This window comes from Trachypithecus francoisi, unplaced genomic scaffold (genome assembly GCF_009764315.1).
Source record: "Trachypithecus francoisi isolate TF-2019V2 unplaced genomic scaffold, Tfra_2.0 Lachesis_group11, whole genome shotgun sequence".
Classification (NCBI taxonomy): Eukaryota; Metazoa; Chordata; class Mammalia; order Primates; family Cercopithecidae; genus Trachypithecus; species Trachypithecus francoisi.
The window spans coordinates 19635477-19658299 of record NW_022681456.1 but is presented as its reverse complement, the minus strand read 5'-3'; the positions used below and the strand labels follow the sequence as shown (position 1 = coordinate 19658299).

At 49.5% G+C, this 22823-nt stretch overlaps 1 long non-coding RNA gene across 2 annotated transcripts; it reads left to right on the top strand.

Annotated features, from left to right (window-relative positions):
- Positions 1-159: 159 nt before the first annotated feature.
- Positions 160-8585, top strand: LOC117089356. Of its 2 annotated transcripts, none has more exons than XR_004439564.1 (4): positions 160-216; positions 781-861; positions 2271-2423; positions 8268-8585. It is a non-coding gene; the product is annotated as an uncharacterized LOC117089356 (long non-coding RNA). The 2 variants fall into 2 exon arrangements; XR_004439563.1 differs by lacking the exon at positions 8268-8585 and adding an exon at positions 3156-4719.
- The last annotated feature ends 14238 nt before the right edge of the window (positions 8586-22823 follow it).

The following is a 22823-nucleotide window of genomic DNA, read 5'->3' as shown; positions in this document are numbered from 1 at the left end:
TGTCTGGTCGCCGCGTAATTCGCGCATCCTTATTCAGATTTGGTGACGTGGCGCGGCACGTAGGGGGCCCAGCGGCCAATGGGCGCACCGTGGCCATGGCAACCTCTTAAATTTATAGCATATCTAAATTGGCTACAGCGTTGCGGTCCGGACAGAGCAAAAAAAACAAGGCATCAGTATTGTTGAGTATTAGCTTGTACCTGGTTCGGAGGCTAAGTAAGTATTTACCTTCCAGTTTGGGGCTGACGGGGCGGGGGCCGCGCGATACGAAAACTGCGTCTCTCTTCCTCTCTCTTTCTCCTCACAAATATTTGGGGGTCACGGGTTCCAAGGCCTAGTCCGGGAGGTACCCCTGCCCCCTTTGCCATCCCTGGAACTTGCAGAAGTTGCCCCACGCCCCACACCTCCCTCCCCTTCTCCAGCCCAGGCAGCTCAGATTGGATTCCCCCACCTCCGCGCCCAGTCTGCGCCCTGAGCTGCGTCAGCGCGGTTCTCCGAGCTCCTGGAGCCGGCCCCGGCTTCTTTTTGTCATACACGGGGCTGGGGCCCAGCCGGGCCTTTCTCATGGAGAGAGCTAGTGGAGGCCGCGCGACCTGGGTAGTTTTCTCTGCCTGGCCGCCGAGCGCAGGCCCAGGCCCAGAGTGGGGAGGCGGGGGAGGAGGAGGGGTGCCGTTTGGCCTGGTCCGGAATTCCAGAGTTTCAGGCCTGCGTGCGCTGCTCACGGGGCTCTGAGGGAGATGTGGACAGGGGGAGATTCAGGGTGGACGGGTCTTCCCGCAGACAGCTCGGAGGTGGCACTCACCACGTCTCTCCTTTCCTCGCTGCACCTTCCAGATTCCAGGTCTTCCTATGGGCACTGTGGTGAGTGGGTCGTACGGCTGAGGCGGGGGACAGCAGCGACTATGAGAACGCTATTTGCATTCACGTCGTGCGGGCTGGGTGTGCAAGTTTGTCCCCTCATTGGGCGCAGGAGAAGCGGCGCACGTGTGTTCCGTGCTCGGCAGGGCGCCCAGAGTGTGAGCAGAGAGTGTGTGTGTGTGTTAAGGAGCGGGGTGGTGCTGGCAGGTGTGTGTGAGGAGGGGGTGTGTGGGTCTGAGGAGGAGAAGGGACCAGGCCTCCTCTCCCTCGGGGCCAGCGTAGCCACCAGGGCTCCAAGTTGGGGAGGCCGGGAATGGGCAACCAGGATTTTCGTTTCGCTTCTGGAAAGGGGGCTGAGGGAGTAGGGCCTGGGACCGAGGGCTGGAGCTAGAGGGGTTTGTGCCAACACTTGGCTGTGAATGTTTGTTTGGGTGTGTTTCCTGAGCTTGTTAGTGTATCCTTGCTCTTTGAGAATTCCATTTTTGCATCTGTTTATTGCTTTAGTACCATCAATCCGGTGAGTACATTTCTGCGTGTGCGTTCTTGTGTGTGCAGATTCGTGTGTTTGTAATTGTGTATGGTCCTGCTAATGTTTGTGTTTATCACCTTGTGCACTTTTATTTTTGTTGGTCTGTGCCTATGTGTGTATGCTTATTTTAGGACGCATAAATGTGAGGATGTTTTCATGTGTATGCGTGCATTAACGTAAGCATATTTGTGTCTGTGTTAGCAAGCACTGATGTGAAGGTGTACTTTTAAAAACCTGAATGTGTGTGTTTGTGTCTAGGTGAGGGCGTGCATATTTGAGACCCTGTGTATAGGAGACTGAACTGGGTTGGTTTTGTCTGTGAGTGCAGAATTTTGAAGAGCGATGTTTGTGTGCTAGTCGCTGTGTGTGTGTGCCTGCAAATGTGTGTATTTGTGCAAACAGTAGTTTTTTGTTTATGCAACTCCTGTAGGCTTTGTGTGTGTGTGTGTGTGTGTGTGTGTGAGAGACGGGAGGGGGGGTGGTTATGTTTGTATTTGTGTTTGTGTGTGTACTCCTAGCAGGGCTTACCTTTGTGGATTCGGAGGTTGAGATAACAGGATTTGTGGATGCCTGTGTTGGGGCTCAGGGATACCCACTTGTCCCCCTTCCTCTTCAGGTCTAGCACTGTCCGCCACAGTTATCTAGGGGAGGTGATCTTGCTAGGGACAGGGAATTGGTGAGTGCTGGTTACAGAGTGGAGCATTGACTCACCAGCCAGCCCGCTGGAAAAGGAATCCCTAACCCGGACAACTTCTGCTTGTTGGTGCTGTTACCTGACCCTCTAGCTTGTCAGGGGACAGGCATCTACAGAGCATAGTAGTGAGCCTGATTAGAGCCCAGCTCAACCAGGAACAGGCAGGATGAAACTCACTTGGTCTCCTAGGCTCGGCCATGCGAGACTTCAAACGGAACCGCAGTTTCCCACAGCACTTGGCTCTGCCCACCTGGGCTTAAAGGATGCTTGAGCTCTGGCAGGGCAGAGCTGGAAAGAAATAAGAACCCGGAGAGGAGAGAGGTGCTCAGGCTCCCGGCAGAGGTGAATCATGCTGCCTTCTCCGTCTTTGTCTCACTGAGCTTTTTCTGTCTCTCCCGAGTTCTCGCCACATCTCTGTTTTCCTTTCTGTCTCCGTTTTTCTCTTGTGCTGAGAATCTGTTCTCTTTCTGTTTCGTTTTCCTTTGGTTCTCCCTTGCTTTCTTTCTCCATTTCTCTCTCTCTCTCTCTTTTTTTTGTTCTCCTCCCCTGACCTCTCTGCTGGAGCTTCCAAATCCAGCATCCGACTCGACTCAGCGCTGAGTTGAGTGCTCCTTACTGTGCATCGTGCAGATTTTGGGGTATAGGGGGAAGACTTGCACCCCCGCCACGTGCTCCGTGATCATTAAAACCTCCATCCAACCACTTTCTTCTCTGCTCCAGACTAGGCACACTGAGCCCATTCTCCCCCAAACCCCACAAAATATCCAAAGTGCCCTGTCTGGTGTGTGTTTCCAGCCCAGGCTTTGCACACCCACTGGTGGTGGCAGGGGGCCTGGGTACTCAGCTCTATCTGAATCTCAGACAGACCCTCTGGTCCTCATCTCCCAGAGAGCTTCAATGAGTAGCCAGGCCCCAGCCACCATGTGACCAGGCCAGGGAGGTCCTAGGAAGAGGGAACAAATGAGAGCAGTCCTGAGTAGGGATGAGTGTGGGTTACCTGGGGCTGAATATTTGGTTGCAGGAGATGAGGACTCTGTTTCCAGAAGCCCTGGTCTGACCTTCCATCTCTTGTAGGGGAACTTACCGATCCTGCCCTTGTTGCAGCCCCCCAGAGTTGCGTTGGGGGCCTCACCCTCAGTACAGCTCAGCACCCCCGTTCCAGAACTCCCTGGACCTGGGCTACCAAGCTGCCCAGAACCCACTCGGCCTTCTCTAGCCCACCGCCTTCCCCGGTGCACAGCATCGGAAAATGCCAGCAGACCAGCTATTAGACGCATCCCACCCTAACAGCGCTAACAGATGGCGACCAGGCAGCGAAATCCCCTCCTATATGTAACTAATAAACCGCTTGTGTCTTAACAGGGTAATGCATGGAGATGCAATGTCACTTATACAAGATGTTGATGGAATTTACTATATAAAAATCTTCCTCCTAGAGTAAAGAGTATCAACATTACAACTCGACAGACGGCGGCGGGATAAGTAAAACAGACAAAAGACAAACAAGATAATAATCTGTTTCCAATCACTTAAGCCCTGTAGAGTTAGTAATATGCGGTTTGCATATTCCCCCTTGAGTTCGGTAATTAATTACAGGCGAGGAGGCCCACACTAGCCTGGGGTGGGAGTTTTGAGGAGCGCTGAGCTGGGGCGTGGGTGATACCTCTCTTGAGTTCTCCAGCTCGGGACACGGGCAGCGGCCGGAATGAGGGCTCTTCCGGACGTTTGGAGCTGACCCTCCCGCGGGTTGAAGAGGTCGTTTCAGGTGCACCTCCCTATTCCTCACCGGAAAGTCTCCGGCCTGGGAGATCCTGCAGCCAAGCAGGAAAGGGGGTCTTCTCTGGCAGCCAGTCTCTCTCCTGGCTCCTCTTAAGGCATGTCCTCTTTTCGAACGGCCGGGAGTGGCACCCTTTATTGGGAAACGCGCGCGCTGGGGGCCCGGGTGACTGGGGGGACCGGAGAGGCGCGCGGTTTGCCCACTTCTCTTGGTGGCATCTTGTGCGACCCAGCCCGTCCTCTCACGACTTCGATCATTACCGCTCCCACCCCCAACACGCACACTCCCCCCACCCGACCCCCAAGAGCCAGCGCGGCTTTAACATTAAACAAACGCAGCGAGCGCCTCTGAGCTGCGCTCTCGGCCGGGTCTGCTCGGCGGCGGCGGCGTTACAAATTGTAAATTTAAATTGCTCGCCGGATTCATTACCTCCCCTCTTTGATTTCAGCCAGCCGTGAAAAATTATACTGGTGTACCACTGAGAAACTGTTTTGCCGCAAAGAGCCTACGCCTAATCACTGGCTTTCTCCCTCCGACAAAAGTGTAATTATTTTGTTTGGGGTGTAAATATAGGCCGCGCCTCGCATACACACTCAGCGTCCCGCAGCGCCGCAGAGCACCGCCCGCCGCCGGAAGGAATCGGGCCCCCGAGTAGGAGCGGGCGTGAAGGCTGGGCCCCGCCGCCTGGAGGCGGGAGGAGAGCGGCTGGTGTGGCGCTCTGGCGAGAACCAGCGAGCCCAGCCTCTGCCCTCCGCAGTTCGGGTTTGCCCGAGGACTTCAGGACGGTGCGCTCCCAGGCGGGCCAGAGAGGACGCCGGCGGGGCGCAACGGTGCTCAAGCCTAGACATCCTGGCAGGGATGCGAGAGGGATGGCGGGGGTGGGAGTGGGGTGGGTGGAGTGGGAGTGGTGAATTTTCTGGGGAACCCTCGGGGATGGCCGGCTGAGAGCGACCCGGAGCCCAGGCAGGGAGAGTGTCCTGGCCTGCGTGGAACCCTGGGAGGCGGGGATGTCGTGGCTGGTGTGCCCCACTGGAGCTGGGCCGTGGACTGCTTGGTCTCCAGAACATCTCTGTGGGGCGCAGGGCCTTCCTGTCAGTTGAATCGTGCTCGGCTTAATTAACGGTCTTGTTAACTGGGCAGGCCCGACCCGGGACGTTTAATCAAAAAGGCAAGGAATTCCTCCTCTCCCTCCCTTCTCTCCTCCTTCCTTCCTTCCCTCCCTCCCTCCCTCCCTCCCTCCCCCCTTTCCTTTCCTTTCCTTTTCTTTCCTTTTCCCCTTCCTTTCTCCTTCCTCCCCTCTCCCTTCCCTCTTCTTCTCTTCTTTCTTTCTTCTTTCTTTCTTTCTTTCTTCTTTCTTTTTCTTTCTTTCTTTCTTTCTTTTCCTTCTTCCTTCCTTCCTCCTTCCTTCCTTCCTTCCTTCCTCCCTTCCCTCCCTCCCTTCTTCCTTCCTTCTTTGGAGAGCTGTAGAAAGTGTGAATTAAACAATGGCATCCCCCACCAAGTTACTCCCTGCCCAATCTTCCTCTGCATTCACCCCCAGCACTGAAAAGCAGGGCTCTGAGTCTAAACTTAACCCAGTCCAATATCTAGGCTGGAACTTTAAGGGGCCTGCCTGTGGGATCTGGCAGGGGTGGACCAACACTGAGTCAGACTTCTGGGGCTGTAGCATCAGGGGCCCCAGCTACTGGAAGTCCACTGGGCCTACTACCCCTAGGGGGACAGGCCCTGGACCTTGCGGTTGGAGCAAGTGGAGGGTTGGAGCAAGTGGAGATTGGGCAGTGGATGAGATCCAGCCTCCAAGTGAGTGTGTGAGCTGGTGAGTGCCGGCCAGCTCAGAGGTCCCTCTGGAGCTGCAGTGGGGCGTGGGTTTCCCTCCTTCCTTACTGCAAGCCCCTCTCCTGGAATGCACCCTTCCCCCAGAGGTCCCACACCTTGGGCTATCTGGCAAGCAAAAACAGGCTGCCTTCTCCTGCTAGGTGCTCCTTCTCCGGGCAAAACACACTCAGTTGCTGGGAGAGTGAAGTCTGGGGCTGATCCCCGGGGGCCAGAAGGGGACCTGGGAGAGACAGAAGGAAAGCAGCAAGCCCGTCCTCCAACCTGTGAGGGAAACCCTGACTTGTTTTGTTCTGAGAGGAAAGGCCCACACTTAGCACAGAGTGGCCCACCTCCCCAAGGGTGAAGGTTGGATTCCAGGCTGCCAGTGGCACCGGGTGAGCAGTGGGTCCCAGCTGAGCACTCATCACAGTCAGGCTTCTCTTCATCCTTGCATAGCTGGCTGGGCCTGGAGGCTGACCCTGGCCCTTCGGGATCTCAGGGCAGGCAATACTGGGGCGTGAGAGGCTGTAGTCTTGGCCCTCTGGCCCCACTGAGACTATCTGATGGTAGAGGCCATGAACCAGACCTTGGGAGCTATTTCTAAGAAGACACCTGCAGCCCCACTCCAGCTCTTGCGACCTAGGAAGAAGAGCTTTGCGGGGACCCTATCCTCCAAAATAAGGGTCCGCAGACTTTCTAACGATCTCCCTCCAACCAGCACAGCCATGTTTCAGTCTGCGTGTGCTTTCTCTTTCTTTTCTCTTGGCCTTTTTTTTCGCTATCAAGAGAACAGGCTCTCCCCTTCTCTCTCTCCATTCTCTCCCAGCCCCTCTCCCGCCCCTCCATATCCCACCTCCTTTTTGTTAGCCTAATATGGGTTCCTTTAGAATTGGCCCTACTTCGGCAGCCCCAGCTCTGTGTGTGTGTGTGTGTGTGCGCGCGCGCGCGTGTGTGTGTGCCTGCGCGTGTATTTCTCGCTTGCTAATGATTGTGTGTTGATAGAGTGATGCAGTGGCCTCATTAGCCTTTGTTTAGAAGGTGTTAAAAGGGAAATCTGCATCGGGAAGCGGCGGTTTACACAGCAGCCCGGCTGAACAGCGCGAGGCAAGGGGCTGGGGGGCGGGGACAGTGCCCACCCCCCAGCGCCCACCCTTCCCCCAGGCGCCCTCCGCCTCGGACCCCGGGAGGCAGGAGGGGTCCGGGGAAAACGACCCCAGCTCCTTCCTCCCAAGGCGAGTATGTTTACCCTGCTGGGCACCCTTCTGCTCCACGGGGACCGCTGCGGGATCGCGCTCTCTAAAACTCCTCTGAGCTGCCGCGCAGTGCGCGGCGGCCTTTTCCGCCAGGTTTCTTGGGGAGGGGGAAGGGGAGGACAGAGTGCCGTTTCGAAAAAAATTCCAGGGATGTTTTTGAGGGTGGGGTGTGAGATATCTTATTTTAGAGGCAAATACAAATGAGTCCGCAGAAACTGGGGTCTTTCGGATGGTTGGTTGGGGATGAGCTCCCTGTACCCCGATGCCCATGTGGGGTCCCCAGGCTTTAGGGAACCTGCGAAGAGGTCTCTTTCTTTCCTCCTAAGGCATTGGCAGACCGCCACAGGAAGAGCCTTCCGTGCGTGGGCAGGGGTTGGAGAGGGTTCATTCTTAAACTTACTCTCTCAGGTCTACCCCTACCCTAGCGCCCCACTTCGGGAACAAATTCCGTGAGAATAAAATCATAGCTAGGCTGGCCTACTTCCCTAAAGCTTGGTGGAAGCGAGTAACTTTATTGAGTCTTGGCTAGAGGGTGTGTGTTTGTGTGTGTGTGCTGTGTTTGTTTACGTATGTGTGTGGGATTTGGCGAGTGAGCTTCGTGCACGGCATTTTTCACCCTCTGGCAGAAGCCAGATTTCGAGCAGGGTTGAACGTGAGAAGAATTCCTTTTATCCTGGCTCCTACGAAAGGAACCAGAAAAAAAATAACACACATTTTGAGCAGCCTCTGTGGGTGCAGCTTGTTGAACTCGGAGCCAGACGCTTTTCCTGGCGAAAGGGAGAAAAAACGCCGCCGAAACGGTGCGGAGGGTTGGGGAGTATAGGTTTTGATTGTAACATAATTCAGCAAGCTTTTTTGTTTTTTATTTTTCCCAGGACACGGTTGCGTCGGAAGAAACGTTTTCTAATCTTTCTAGCTCCCTGGATTTGAGGTTGCGGGTCTTGGGGCGAGGCTTAGCTGGTCTGGGGGTCCTTGCGTGTCCACAGCCCCGGATACGCACCCGCGAAACGTTCTGCATCGCCGCTTTTTTTTTTTTTTTCTTCTTTTTTTTGGTCGAAGGCGAGGCGTTGTTTGGGGACAGATCGCGGCCGGCTGGGGCCTTGGGCAGTGACAGTGAAACGAATTCCAAACCCATTCTGAACTCGCCATGGCCCTCTCCTGCCCCCCAACACCCACCCAAACACCGTGTAGGCAGAAACGAGGCTCCCTGTGAAACCGAGTTAAAATCGGCAGCTGAGATGCGGTGGGATGGTATCATAGCCGAGTTCGGGGGATGCGGGGAGAGAATAGAAAATTCTCCATCGTTCTGCTCTGCTCTCTCTTTCTTTCTTCCCTAAGCAGATTTGCGGGAGAAAGCAGGGGTGAGCCACGGTGGCTGCCCGGCTGCGCACCGGCGCCGGAGTTTGGACCAAGACAAAGACAGGAGCTGTCCGCGGTGCTGAATCGGCGGCGCCGCCGCCGGAGCAAGAGGGCTTCTGTAACCAGCCCTCCGCTCATTCACTCCCCGTCCTTCTAACTCCCCTTCGCTGTGTGACTCTTGCCTTCCCCTGAATTTATTTCCCTTTCGGGGGGCTCACCTTAGAACCTGCGCCCTGTACACAGGTGTATATACATATATCAAAGAACAAAACGATTGATTGAAAACGGTGTCTTCTCCTTTCTTCCCAAATAAATGATGTTAGAAAGGTTTATTTTAACTGTACTCTAAAATGGAGAGAAACGGACATTTCCACTCCTAAATAAATGGAAATTCGTGTTAAAAACAATGTAACTAACCTATAACAAATGCCAAGAATCTGCCCTCTGATTTATTCCGATAAAGAGGCAAGGGGTTTAGAAATTTTAGTTTCGGGAATATCATATCCCTGGCATCTTAACTTCTTGGGTAGAAAAAATAAGAGCTGGAGGTGGGGGGGATTGATGGTGAACAGACTAAGGCATCTGCCTACGTGAAGAAAGATGGCTTGTGAAGGCCAAAGTGATGGACATGAAGTTGACTTAACCCTTTGAGACAGAGATGAGATCTGTAAGGATGTCAATCTTCAGGATCAGCAGTAAGAGGGAAGTGATTCCTTTGGAAAGTTTGGGTACAAAAGAGTTAATCTGGTGCTTAATTTTCTAAATGTTCATGATGTTACCTAGACACCTGGCATGGTGCATAACCAAATGTGTTCCTCTGTTCAAATTAGTATGCAGTACTTGCCTAAATAAGTATGTGCAGGGTAGAAAAAAAATCACATTTTCCCTCCCTCGTGAGGGAGCACCCATTTTAGTGCACGGAGAGCTGTGTATGTTTCCTCTGGCATCTCATAGATACACTGTCTCCCAGAGAGCCCAGATGCTTTAGGTCCACATCTTCATTTTTGTCTTCTCAGCACCCTCCAGGCCTCCCCACTACAGGGGTGTCAGCTATGTCCAGTTGTTAGTATTGCCGATACATATGAAGGGGGAGGGGTACTTATAAGTCCAGTGGAATACAATAACTCCAGCTCCCTACCTGAACATTGTAGGGCTAATTTGCCCATAAAAGCAGAGGAACCAGAATTCTCAAACCCAAAGGATTTGCAATAAAGGGTTATATCTTTGGGTTAGGGGAGTGAGACTCCAGTTTCTCCAGACCCTAACTCTTATCTTCTCACTTAAACCCCCTTAGATCTTTAATTAGGACCAAGGTGGTCACTCTTTTGGACCATGCACCTCTATCCCTCTCAGAATACAGAGCCACATGGTGCTGGGAGAGACGTCTTAACCTTGGGTGTCTCTCAAACAAAAAGGATAAATTTTGTTTAAAAGCCATTTATTTAGTGATCATTCTGTGCATCTGGTTCCTTGATCTTCATTGCAAATCTAAAAATTAGTAGATATATATCATGGTGCTATTTTATGGGTGAGGAAACTGAGGCCCAGAAATGCTTATTAAGTTGCTTATAGGTATGCTGTGAAGGCCTGTGATTCTAACCCAGATCTCACTGGCTTTGGAGACTGTGCTTATTCTAATAACTCATGGTATTAGAGCCACACAGATGGTTACATTGTGGTTACAATGGTGTATATATATATTTTTTAGCACAGTTCCATTGAATTCCCTGGACCTCATGGCCTGTGGTCTAGACTTGAATTTAGCTTAAGTCCTAAATTTGAAAAGAAGGAGTGAAAATGGTGAGGACAGAGGCTCTCATTTCATGTGGGTTGGGTGGGCATTTCACAGAATGGGACCAGCTTAATGTGAAAATCTCTTGGACTCACACTTAGGAGTCATCCTTGATTTCCCCTTTCTCTCCTGCCTCACATACAATCCACCAGCAAGTTCAGTTAGCTCTGCCTCCAAAATATATTCCAACCCATCTAATTCTCATCTTCTCCTCCATTATTACCCCGGTGCAAGCCACCACCATCTCATCTGTTTTATAGCAGTAGCCTCCTGACCGGGCTCCCTGATTCTTCTATCCTTGCCCTCGTCTGCAATCTACTCTCCACACTATAACTAAACTTATATTTTAAAATCATAAATCAGGTTGTGTCATTCTGCTTTTAACCCTCCAACAACTCCCCATTCTACTTAGAATAAAATCCATACTCCTCACCCTGGTCTGCAGGGCTCCTTGTGATTGGTTTTTGCTCACCTCGCCCCCACCCCTGCTGTGGCTCACACAGACCTAGTTTTTCTCACCTCAAGACCTTTGCACTTGGCTTCCCCTCTGCCCTCAGATTCTTACACGGTTGGCTCCCTTTTGTCATTTAGATCGCAGCTCAAATGTCAACTCTTCAAAGAAACCTCTCCTGATCACCTTGTCTAAAAGCACCCCATCCCCGGTCACTGTCTAGCCCTCCTCTCTGTCTATTTTCTTTGTAGCTTTTATCAATATCTAGAATTATTCTATTTATATGTTTAGGTGTATATTGTCTGTATTTCTTAATAAAATATCAGTTCCATGAGGGCAGAGAGACCGTGTTTGTCTTGCTCACTGTTGAATCCCCAGTGCCTAGCTCAGTACCTGGAACCATAGTTGTTCAATACATATTTGTTGACTGAATGAATAATGAATGAATACATAGAGAGAGCTACAGAAGTGAATGGAGATGGATGGGCAGAGCTGAGACAAGACTGAACTTTATTTGCCCATCTTCTGAGGTCTGCAAATGGAGCAGCTGGATGGGTGGGTTTCCAGTTTGGAAAGAGGATGAAAGAAAAGCTTGTCCAAGGACCCCAAGAGAGTGCAGTCATTGGGTGGATTCTTCAGACTAGATACAGAATCACATTGGGGTGGAGAAGCAGGTCTGTGGCCTCAGAGCGTGATTTTAATTGTTCTTGCTGGATCTGAAATCTTCACTTGGTTACAAAAAAAAAAAAAAGACAAGAAAAAAAAGGGGGTGATAGTGGAAAACACAATGAATCAAGAAGACATCTAAATTACACATTTTTTGGAAAGGTTACCAGTCCCATCTGTGGGGGAGCTGATGGAGTATAGTGTTAACACCCAGACTCTGGGACCCGGTGCTCCTAGGTTGGAATCTGGCTTCATCACTTACCAGCTGTGCAACAGAGGGCAAGTCAGTTAGCTTCTTTGTGCCTCAGTTTCCACATTTGACGGATGGGGATAAAAGTGTATACTTGTTTTTATGGCAGCCATCACATAAAAAAGGTGTATGTCTGTCTCAGAGAGTAGCCACGAGGGATTGTTTCAGTCTGTTTTATTTGTGTTAGAGCCTTGTATAGGAGAAAAAAAGGAAGCAGAGCAGTAAGAGATGAGGGAAGGCAATGGAGCAAAGAGGCTGAGATGCAAAGGGGAAAAGATGAGACTTACTGTTTAAGAGCTCATCTCCTTCAAGAGCTCTTCTCTTACCTGTGGAGGTAGAAGAGGGCTCTGACGTTAGAGGAGCTGGCTCAGAGTCCCAATAGCTCCCATGCTAACCTGCTCATGAATGGCAGGTGGGAATGCCCAGCCTCCCTGAATCTCAGTCTCCTAATCTGTTAAATGGGGCAGTAATGGTGCCTGCCTTAGAGAGTTACTGGGATCATTTAGGGAGATGATGTTTGGGAAACTGGGAAGCACCTGCACAGTAGCTGGTGTTACTGGGCCTTGTTTGGGGGTGACTTTCTTTATTCTTTACAAAAAGAAGGTTTTTTTTTTTTTTTTTTCCAGGTGAAAGTAAGTGCATTCATTTGGTTGGAACTTGAAATAGCTAGAGAAAGAAGGTGAGGGTTATCTTCTTGGAGAGAGAGGTATAGAGAGCTATGTACTTGGAGTTATGAAAGGACCTTTCAATATCCAGTCCCAGGGCTGGGGCTGGCCTGCCTTCACACAGAGCTCATTCCCATAGGTTTTATCTGAGCCACTGTCACCCTGCAGGGGAGCTTTCCTGTACATAACAGAAGCATTCTGCAAAGACGTGTGTCCATTGCACGTCTCCTACCCTTTACCCCTTGAACAAAACTCAGTAATACTGAGCCCTACTATGGGAAAGGGCTTGTGCTGGTACTGGGGGATGGTGTTTATAAAGGTAACTTAGAAACGTGCAAAACATTCTCCTTAATTTGTTCATTTGGTAAACATGTATTGGACACCTACTATGTGTACCAGGGAATGTACTAGAGGCTGCAGAAACCACTGTGAATGAGCACCTCCCACCCCCTACAAGCTGCTCATAGCCTAGCAGAGGAGACCTACACATCAACACAAATTTCTGTACATCTATACGTTACTATGGATATCAGAGGAAGAAGGGCTGTTTATTCATTTATTCACCAAAAAGTGTATGAACCTGGGTGCCTTTGGTTCAGTTATTCACTCTGAGGCTTATTTTCCTCATTTGTCAACCAGAAAAAATAATAATGATAAAAGAAACTAATAACCTCATGGAGTTGTTGGGAGGATTAAATGAGAAGACAAATGTAAGGCGCTTAGCACAGTGCGTGGCACAAGGCAAATGCCCAACTTATGATGGTTTCAATTAATTATTAGTGATGAAATATTAAGTAATAGCAATAACATTACAGACTTGTTGAATAGTTATTTGGAATGGATGCATGAAAGTGCCTTGTCTACAAAAAGCAATCAATACGTATTTACAGAATGAAATTCTGCTCTTATTAAGAAAAATAGGAAGGGGTGTGCCTCCGTGTGAAGGAGGAGGATTTGAGAGCTTCCTGGATCAGATCTCCAGGGATACTAATGTGATCTATTCAGGGTTAAAAAAAGTCCTTTTCTCCCCCTAAAGCCAGCAGGTACTCTGCCTTTCCTGTCTCTTCTCTTTCACCTTCTACCCACCGCTGTTAACCTATGTGTCTCTTTCCCCTTCCTGTGCCCTCCTCTTTTGGGAAGCTGCCTTTACACCAGTGATTCTCACTGGGAGAGTAGGAAAAGGAATTTTGTTTCCCAAGGAACATTTGGCAATGCCTACAGACATGTTTGGTTGACGCAATTGAGTGGCGATGCTACGTAGATAGAGGCCAGGGATGCTGCTCAACACCCTACAATATTCAGAAGGGTGCCCCGCTCCTCCTGCAGCCCCAGAATTACTCAGCTCGAAATGTCAATAGCGCAGAGGTGAAGATAAGCTGCCTCACATCCTGTGGCTGGTAAGAAGCCCTGGTTCCCCTGCCCAGTCCCACTGAACTTCCCTCCGGGAAGGGGGCGTATCACTGCCAACCAGGCCCCGCCCACTCCCCCTGAGCCAATGGGGATCCCTGGCTGGTCAGTGCTCCAGGGCCAGAGGCTGCTTGGGCTTTTCCAAGAGGGCTCTCTCCTGGTGGGCAAATGTGAAAACCTCTCAGAGCCTGTTTGTCTTTCTCCCTCTTTCTAGGAGGCTTTGGCATTTCTGAGGTCCTGAGGAAACCAGACCTCAGAATCTCAAAAGGTGCCATTGGGTCCCTCTCTGGAGAGCGCTGATCCAGCTATTTTGCACATAGCTCTCAGCCTGGCCAAGTTCCCTGTGGAGTCTGCAGGCGTGGTGTGCGCAGAGGTGGCCAGGCGGTCCGGGACCAGATGATTGTAAAGTCTGAGAGGCAGTACAAGTCCTTCTGGTCTAAAATATGTCCCCTTCCGATCTGTTTCGGTGCAAGGCATCTCCACCATTAGCATCACTTCTTGGGTGCTCTTGGGAAGGTAAGCAGCAGTGACCACTTGTCTGGAGATTGCATGCGCCGGACACTGTGCAAAGCGCTTCCCATGTGTCATCAGCATAGGCGCTGTTATTCCACCCATTTCACAGATGAAGAAACTGAGGTGCAGAGAGGTTGAGCAACTCTTCCAGGATTTCACAACCAGTCATTAGCAAAGCCAAGATTGAATCCAGAGCTGTGGATGGTAACTAACCAGTACCTTCTTCCAAAAGGGATGTTTTTATTAGATGAATGCTATGTTGCCTAAATAGGCCACTCCCTTGCTGTGTGAACTTGGAGGAATCGCTCTACCTCTCTGTGAAGTGGAGATCATGGATCAGCAACCCTGACCCTGCGATGGCTTGATTAGGATATTGATCAGTTTATTTGAAATGATCATTGTTCTCCCTTTCCCTGTCCCCTTTACTGGATGAGAGGAGTGATCCCTTTAAGGCAAATTCTGACAGCCTAAATCTCAAGTCCTTCTTTCCATCTTCACTCCTACCCTACAGGCATCTGAAGCCCAGAGATTGGAATTTGACTGCCTTGGTGTTTTACACATGGTGACGAAGAGGGAGGGGATAGAAACCCAGGTAAGTAAAGAGCAACCCAGGGCTGTGGGGATTATTTAGTCAATGGCTTGTTTTTTCCTTCCTTAAAATATTTCTCCTGTCCACTTCATTACCTGAGGTCAGGAGTTCAAGACCAGCTTGGCCAACATGAAGAAACCCCATCTCTACTAAAAATACAAAAATTAGCTGGGTGTGGTGGCACATGCCTATAGTCCCAGCTACTCGGGAGGCTGAGGTGGGAGCATCACTTGAATCCGGGAGGTGGAGGCTTCAGTGACCCGAGATTGCACCATTGCACTCCCGCCTGGGCAACAGAGCAAGAATCTATCTCTAAAAGAAAAAGAATCAAACTGAATCAGCAGGTATTTGTTGAGCCTCAAGACACTTGGTGAAGGGTGGGAAGCAGAAAGATGCATCAGACCCAGTTCTTGCCCCAGGAGTTCAATGGGGAAGATTAAATATGAAACCAGGAAAAGATACGAAATGACCCAAAGAAGGGAGTTTGCAGTTCCAACCAGGCTCAGTGGTGCACATAAATAGAGTGACTGCTGATTGTACAGGTTCCCTGGAAACATCGAGAAGTGGGAGGAGAGGAGGAATTCTGGTTTCTGCTCTAGTGAAAATGCACAGACCTGCTCCTTCCTAGCTGTGAGACTGTGGGCAGGTCACTGGACTTCTACACTCTGCAGGGATTTTCTATTCTGCAACCCTCACTGCCTCAGAGGTGAATTTGGAGAGAGTAGGTAGAAAGAACATCAACCAGTGTCAGGGACTAGCCACACTCAGCATTAGGAGGCCTGGTTCTGCCCTGGGGCTTACTGCGTGGCTTTTGGAAAGTTCCTAAACCTCTCTGTTCCACCCTTCAATCTGTGAATTAGGAGTTGCCAGCCCAACTTACATTGGCCAGAGCTTCCTGGAACACTATATTAGAGCCATCCGAAGTGTAATGACTGGTATTTGGCAGACATAGAGTCTTGTTTCCTTCTGAGGGCAAACTGATCATGAAGAGGAGCCACTCAGAGACCACCTCTTTTCCAGGAATGTGGAGCCAAGGTGGGAACCAAAGGGAGGGTTTGGTGGAGTTGGCCCATGGGAATTGAGGGTTGTTCTCTGTCTCTCTCCTTACCTGGAGCTTAGAGCAAGCAGACATGGAAACCTCACCCATAAATAAATAAATAGATGTCCCCCGAAGGAGGGCTTTTGTGTACAGAGAGAACTCAGTCAAGGGTCAACCAACAAACATCTATTAGGAGAAAAATACATGTCAAGCATTGAGTGCAGCTTGCTGTGGATGCAAAGATGTTGGAGATTCTTGTCTTCAAGATCTCATAGCTTAAGGAGACACCACCCATGACCTGGCTCCTGAGTGTCAGCTCTATCTACCCAACTTCACCGAACAGATTACAGGGGGGCCTGCAGACCCCTCAAACTTGGTGTTATCAATGCTGAATCATCACTTTCCCTCCCTACACCTGCTGCCTCTGTGGCCACTGTCATGTGCTCAGCTGCCTGGGCCAGAAACCCTGCTGACTCCTTCTCTCTCACCGCACCTCGGATCCATCCCAAATCCTATCGATTCCCTCTCTTTCACGTCTCTCACCTACTCATAGTCATGCCTCAGTTAAGGCTAAAGCCATCTCTTGCCACGACATTTTGTTCTCACCCTTTCTCTTCCAATCCATTCTTCCTGCCCCAGCCAGAGTGATTTTGTTGCAGAACAAAACTGACTAGGTCACTTGTGTGCTTATAACCTGCTCCCTTGTTGTTGTCAGGATAAAATCCCAACCCCATAGTTGGTTTCCAAGCCCCTGTCCCCTTCCTTTATATCATCTCTTGTGTCTTTTCTCCCCCAGTTTTCTATCGTTTGACTGCATTCTCCAGTGTTTTCACTTTCTTCTGAGTCTGTTGTTCCTTCGATCTTAACTATTCTTCCTCCCACTTCCACCTACCTATCTTGCCTTTTGGGTCTTCTCTAAGATGAATCCCCTTTAGGAAACCTTCCATACCCCCATAGCTCAGTTGTCTATTTCCCAACAGGGCGCTGAGCTCACGGAGGCCTGGGGCTGGCCTCTACCCACCCCTTCTATCAGCATCTAGCCCAGTGTCTGGTTTATAGCAGATGCTCAATAAATAACCAGGGGATGAGTTAATGCAAGCGTCCAATAACCAGTGACCTAGGCATTTTTAGGAGATGGGGAGATCTGTGAAGTTTTTGTGGGGATTTAGGGTTTCTTTGCGGGGGTCCAGCTTGACTGAGGCACATTTGATGTAGAATAAACTGCATATATTTAAAGTGTACAATTTGATGAGTTTTGACATGTACATGCCTGAAAAACTATCAAGGTACACACCTGACACCTTCCCAAAGTCACCTCTTGTCCCTTAATAATCCCTTCTTCCTTCTCCCTGCCTCCACCTCTGGGCAACCACTGATCTGTCTCCTGTCACTATGGATTAGTTTGCATTTTCTAAACTTTTATAGAAATGGAATCATTCTGCACGCATTATTTCATGTCTGGCTTCTTTTTCTCAGGTTTTGGCCTGAACTAAGACAGGGCCCTGGGTAGGTGAGAGGTGTGAAAGAGAGGGAATCAACAGGATTTGAGATGGATCCAAGGTGTAGTGACAGGGAAGGGACCAGCAGTGTTCCTGGCTCAGAGTTGGTTCTGAGCTATGTAATGAAGGATGGGATATGATTAGACAGGAAGCAGAGGGCATTCTTGTGAGAAGAGAACAATGTGACAAATCCAAAAGTAGAAAACTTTGAGGTAACTAGACCAGACTGTCGTTCTTTCACTCAACAAATATTTATTGAGCTCCAACTATGTGCTAGGCATTCTGCTAGGGACAGGGCTGGAGTGACATGCTGGGGATCTTCTTTTTGCTTCCCTACATCTGCTTCCTGACCTTTCTCTGCCTGGTCTGGGAGGTTGACCCATTTGGATAGCATCCATGGGCTCTCCTTTCACTGGCTTCCCACTGGGCTTGGCCAATGGACATTCCTGGTGTGTTGGAAGCTATTCCTCTGGCCGCAGCTCCTGTCCAGTGACTCTCTACTGCATGACATCACCCTTCCAGTGCTTCTCTGGGCAAAGCTGGGGCTCACTTCTTGAAGGCTTGGTAGAAAGCACCAGAAAATCACCTGAGGGTGGAGACAGGTTTTCTGGAACCCTTTCTTCAGCATCCCAGGGTGGCAATGGTGTGAGTAGCTGGGAGTCTCCTTGGATGACACACAGGGACTCATGGCCTCCTTTGTTTAATCTCCAAACCGGACTCACCCCAAAGCCTTCCCACAGAGGAAATGCACCTTCAGGGTTTCTGGGACTGAGGTCCCAGCCCTGCCTGCAGGAACAATTCCCAAATGGTCAGAAAGAGATTTTCTTTCTTTCTTTCTTTCTTTCTTTCTTTCTTTCTTTCTTTCTTTCTTTCCTTTCTTTCTTTCTTTCGTTCTTTCTCTTTCTTTTTCTTTCCTTCTCTCTCTTTCACCCTTCCTTCCTTCCCTCCTTCCTTCCTTCTTCCTTCTTCCTTCCTTCTTCCTTCCTTCTTCCTTCCTTCTTTCCTTCCTTCCTTCCTGTCTTTTCTTTCCTTCTTTCTCTTTCTTTTTCTTCACTGCAGCCTCCACCTCCAGGGTTCAAGTGATCCTCCCACATCAGCCTCCTGAGTAGGTGGGACTACAGGTGTGCGCCACCACACCCAGTTAATTTTGTTTATTTTTTGTAGAGACAAGGTTTTACCATGTTACTCAGGCTGATCTTGAACTCTTGGGTTCATAGTAATCCGCCCACCTTGGCTTCCCAAAGTGCTGGGATTATAGGCATGAGCCACCACACCCGACCAATAGAAAAAGATTTCCAAACTTAGCCTCAGTCCTCTTTTGATCCGTATACTTCTCCCAACAACACAGCTAGGGTTTGGAGCTGAAAAACCTTGAATGGTAAGTGACAGAATCTCACTCTGTCTTTTGCAGAGCCACGTGCTAGGTTGGTTGGGCTGGTCTGCAGCTTATCTTAAAGATGGCCCCACAGGGCCTGTGATCCTCCTGTTGGACCTAGTGAAGATGGATGTGAATTTGCTTTTCTTCTTTGCAAACAGACCATAAGCATCCTGAAGTCCCTTCATCTCCACTCTTTAACTCCTCATTACTTAATATCTTTCTTTTTTATTCTTTGTTTTCTAGAGACATGATCTCACTCTGCCAGCCAGGCGGGAGTACAGTGGCAGGATCAGAGCTCCCTGCAGTTGCTGCTCTATGGACTTTAGTGGTCCTTCTGCCTCAGCCTCTTGAATAGCTGGGACCACAAGTGTGCGCTACCACACCTGGATACTTTTAAAAATTATTTGTAGAGATGGGGTCTCACTATGTTGCCCAGGCTGGTCTCAAACTCCTGGGCTCAAGCAATCCTCCTGCCTTGGCTTCCCAAAGTTCTGGGATTACAGGCATAAACCACCACATCCAGCTTACTTAATATCTTTCTGGACCATGAAAACACTCGTTTTTATTTTTGGGGAGTGGTGTGCTGTGGGAGGTGGAAGCTCTCCCCTAAGCAGCCCTTGCTTTGAATAGGGTTGCTTCTTAGATACTTTTCTGCCTGAATACGGAAGAAATCCAAGCTCATGGAGGAACATTTTGGAGATGAAGCCAGTTGTCAAAGAATAATAAACGAGAGGTGTCCAATCTGGAGCAGGCTTCCTTCCATTAAATCCTGGTCCTTCCTGGATAGCAGTGGTGAAACTTACAAATGGGAATTATTGAAGGGCTTGGGGAGGGACTGTCTGAAGACTTGAAGGCTTTTGAGTCTCTGAGGGGCTGCTATTTGATGGAGGAATTAGGTCTGTTTGGAGAGGCCTGGAAGGTTGAAAAAGGGCCTTTGGATGGAAGCTCTGGGGAGGCAGATTTGACAACTACAGAAGGTCAACCCTGCCAATGGTTAGGGCTGTTGAAAAGGGGATGAGCCTCGCCATCACTGGGGATATGCAGGAAATGGCTGATGGGGTACAGAGGGCATTTCTAAGGGAGATTGGACCAGGCCACCAGTTCCCAACTGCCCTCAGACTGGATGCATTAGAATCACCAAAGCTCTTGCTAAAAACCCAGATTCATTCATTCATGGATACGGCTGATGTCTACTAAGCACCTGCTACATGTCAGGCAGTGGGCTAGGCAGCGAGGCCACCATGCTGCTGAGACAGATGAGACCCTCACTCTCACGTGACTTATGTTCTAGCTGGGGAGACAGAAAATGGACAAGACACAAATAAGGTCACTTTGTACTGTGATGAGGGCCCAACACAGATAATAGGATGGACGTGACAGGGACTGGGGGACATCATTTATATTTAAGACCTAGGAGGTGACTTTTTTTTCTTGAGATAGGGTTTGATATGGTTTGGCTGTGTCCCCATTCAAATCTCAACTTGAATCATACCTCCCAGAATTCCCACATGTTGTGGAAGGTACCCAGGGGGAGGTAATTGAATCATGGGGGCTGGTCTTTCCCATGCTATTCTTATGATAGTGAATAAGTCTCACGAGATATGATGGGCTTCTCAGGGATTTCCACTTTTGCTTCTTTCTCATTTTTCTCTTGCCGCCACCATGTAAGAAGTGCCTTTTTCTTCCTGCCATGGTTCTGAGGCCTCCCCAGCCACGTGGAACTGTAAGTCCAATTAAACCTCTTTTTCTTCCCAGTCCCGGGTATGTCTTTATTAGCAATGTGAAAATGGACTAATACAGTAAATTGGTACCAGCAGAATGGTAGAATGGAGTGCTGCTGAAAAGATACCCCAAAATGTGGAAGTGACTTTGGAACTGGGTAACAGGCAGAGATTGGAACAGTTTGGAGGGCTCAGAAGAAGACAGGAAAATGTGGGAAAGTTTGGAACCTCCCAATGACTTGTTGAATGGTTTTGACAAAAATGCTGATAGTGATATGAACAATAAGGTCCAGGCTGAGGTGGTCTCAGATGGAGATGAGGAACTTGTTGGGAACTAGAGCAAAGGTGACTGTTTCTATGTTTTAGCAAAGAGACTGGTGGCATTTTGACCCTGCCCTGGAGATTTGTGAAACTTTGAACTTGAGAGAGATGTTTTAGGGTATCTGGTGGAAGAAATTTCTAAGCAGCAAAGCATTCAAAATGTGACTTGGGTGTGTTAAAATCATTCTGTTTTAAAAAGGAAATGGAGCATAAAAGTTCAGAAAATTTGCAGCCTGATGATGCAGTAGAAAAGAAAAACCCATTTCCTGGGGAGAAATTCAAGCCAGTTGCAGAAATGTGCAAAGGTAGCAAGGATCCTAACGTTAATCCCAAAGACCATGAAGGAAATGTCTCCAGGCCATGTCAGAGAACTTCACAGCAGCCCCTCCCATCACAGGCCCAGAGGCCCAGGAGGAAAAAGTGGTTTCGTGGGCTGGGCCCAGGATCCCTGTGCTGTGTGCAGTCTAGGGACTTGGTGACCTGTGTCCCAGCCATTCCAGCCGTGGCTCAAAGGGGCCAATGTACAGCTCGGGCCATGGCTTCAGAGGGTGGAAGTCCCATGCCTTGGCAGCTTCCATGAGGTGTTGAGCCTGTGGGTGCACAGAAGTCAAGAACTGAGGTTTTGGAACTTCTGCCTAGATTTCAGAAGATGTGTGGAAATGCCTGGATGCCCAGGCAAAAGTTTGCAGCAGGGACAGGGCTCTCATGGAGAACCTCTGCTAGGGTAGTGTGGAAGGGAAATATGGGGTGGGAGCCACCACACAGAGTCCCTACTGGGGCACTGCCTAGTGGAGCTGTGAGAAGAGGGCCACTGTCCTCTAGACCCCAGAATGGTAGATCCACTGACAGCTTGCACCATGAACCTGGAAAAACCACAGACGCTCAATGCCAGCCCATGAAAGCAGCTGGGAGGGGGGCTGTACTCTGCAAAGCCACAGAGGTGGAGCTGTCCAAGACCATGGAATCCCACCTCTTGCATCAGCATGGCCTGGATGTGAGACATGGAGTCAAAGGAAATCATTTTGGAGCTTTAAAATTTGACTGTCTTTCTGGATTTTGGACTTGCATGGGCCCTGTAACCCCTTTGTTTTGGCCAATGTCTCCCATTTGAAATGGCTGTATTTACCCAATGCCTGTACTTCCATTGTATCTAGGAATTAACTAGCTTGCTTTCGATTTTACAGTCTCAAGGGTGGAAGGGACTTCCCTTGTCTCAAATGAGACTTTGGACTGTGGACTTTTAGGTTAATGCTGAAATGAGTTAAGACTTTGGGGGACTGTTGGGAAGGCATGATTGGTTTTGAAATGTGAGGACATGAGATTTGGAGGGGCCAGGGGTGGAATGATATGGTTTGACTGTGTCCCCATTCAAATCTCAACTTGAATTGTATCTCCCAGAATTCCCACCTTGTTGTGGGAGGGACCCGGGGGAGGTAACTGAATCCTGGAGACTGATCTTTCCCTTGCTAGTTTCATGATAGTGAATAAGTCTCATGAGATCTGATGGATTTATCAGGGGTTTCCACTTTTGCTTCCTCCTCATTTTTCTCTTGCCACCGCCATGTAAGAAGTGCCTTTTGCCTCCTGCCATGATTCTGAGGCCTCCCCAGTCATGTGGAACTGTAAATCCAATTAAACCTTTTTTCTTCCTAATCTTGGATATCTCTTTATCAGCAGCATGAAAATGGACTAATACAGCGTTTCACTTCTGTTGCCTAGGCTGGAGTTCAGTGACATGATCACAGCTCACTGTAGCCTTGAATTCCTGGGCTTAGGTGATCCTCCTGCCTCAGCCTCCTGAGTAGCTGGGACTATAGACATTCACCATCAGGCCTGGCTGATTTTTTAAAAAAAATTTTTAGTAGAGATGGCATTTTGCCATGTTGCCCAGCCCAGGCTGAGTCTTGAACTTCTGGCCTCGAGCGATTCACATGCCTCAGCTTCCCAAAGTGCTGGAATTACAGGTGTGAACCACTGCACCTGAGCTTTAAGCTGAGACCAGGATGACATCAACAAGCCAGCCTTGGTAAGATCCAGGGAGAGTGCTCCTGATAGAAGAAATGGTTGTGGTTGACAGAAGGGGAATGTGTTGGAGGATTGGGGTCTGATCACGTGGGGTGTTGCGGGGAATCATGAGGGGCCTGGATTCTATTTGTCTGCAGTAGATTCATCAGAACCCCCAGGAGATAGTGGGGCCAGAGAATCCACTTTTCAAATCAGTTTTCCTGGAGATTCTGATATGCAGTC